This window comes from Cephus cinctus, unplaced genomic scaffold (genome assembly GCF_000341935.2).
Source record: "Cephus cinctus unplaced genomic scaffold, Ccin1 Ccin1_scaffold1231, whole genome shotgun sequence".
Taxonomy (NCBI): Eukaryota; Metazoa; Arthropoda; class Insecta; order Hymenoptera; family Cephidae; genus Cephus; species Cephus cinctus.
The window spans coordinates 95,351-96,254 of NW_014333686.1; positions in this window are offsets into that span (position 1 = coordinate 95,351).

The following is a 904-nucleotide window of genomic DNA, read 5'->3' on the forward strand; positions in this document are numbered from 1 at the left end:
ACCACCACTCGGGAATTGAAACTTTTTGCCGACAATAATGAAAACCAATCGGTTAGGACAATCGAGAAGAAAAAAAGAAAGAAGAAAAAGAAATAAATTGAATTGTACGTATAATTCCACCGAATACGTAATAACTACCCTATTGGGGTTGAAGTCCGTTCACCCTCTCTTGGATGTCCACCGAAACGTATACTTTTTTGAATTTCAACCCTTAACGGCCCCTGGCTCGGTATGCCATCTCCAAGGCCCGGCATTGCACGTGTATAAGAAAATAAGGGAGGCGACCGAATGGGAGGGAGTACAGAAGAAACTGCCTCTCTAAAGTGGAAGCGTTTCGTCGATAGATAACTTCTTTCTTCTGTCTATCCCCTTGGGACGGTATATATACGCTACTGGGATATGCCCATCCAACGGTACAGTAGACTTTTCATGCTCTTTGTCCTTCCCTCTCTCTCTCTCTCTCTCTCTCTCTCTCTCCCCGATTCTCATTCCATTGCTCACGCTCGATTCTCAAAGTGTATCCTGCGTGTTTCGTCGAAATCTTACACAGTCGGACATAGGATGACGCGTGTGGAGATCGTGTCGAGCATGTGGATTATTTTTAGCATATTTCTTCTGCGCTGTCGGTAAAACAGTTTCCCCCCGCCTCAAGATTCGTGCTAGTAGACATAACGCACGGCTGGATGTATAGCCGGCCAACAAAACGGGCAAAGAAGTACGAGAGAGAGAGTGAGATGGGGCGAAGTAGGGAGAGTGACAGGAGTAGATACTCAATGATTCATAAAATGCGCGTTTTGGAGGGATCTTTTCCCGTGGATTAAATATTCAGTATCCTACCCCTGTTTCTGTGCTCTTATCGTCCCTGCCCCACACCCACTCCAATGACTTTGACTTTACATCAACC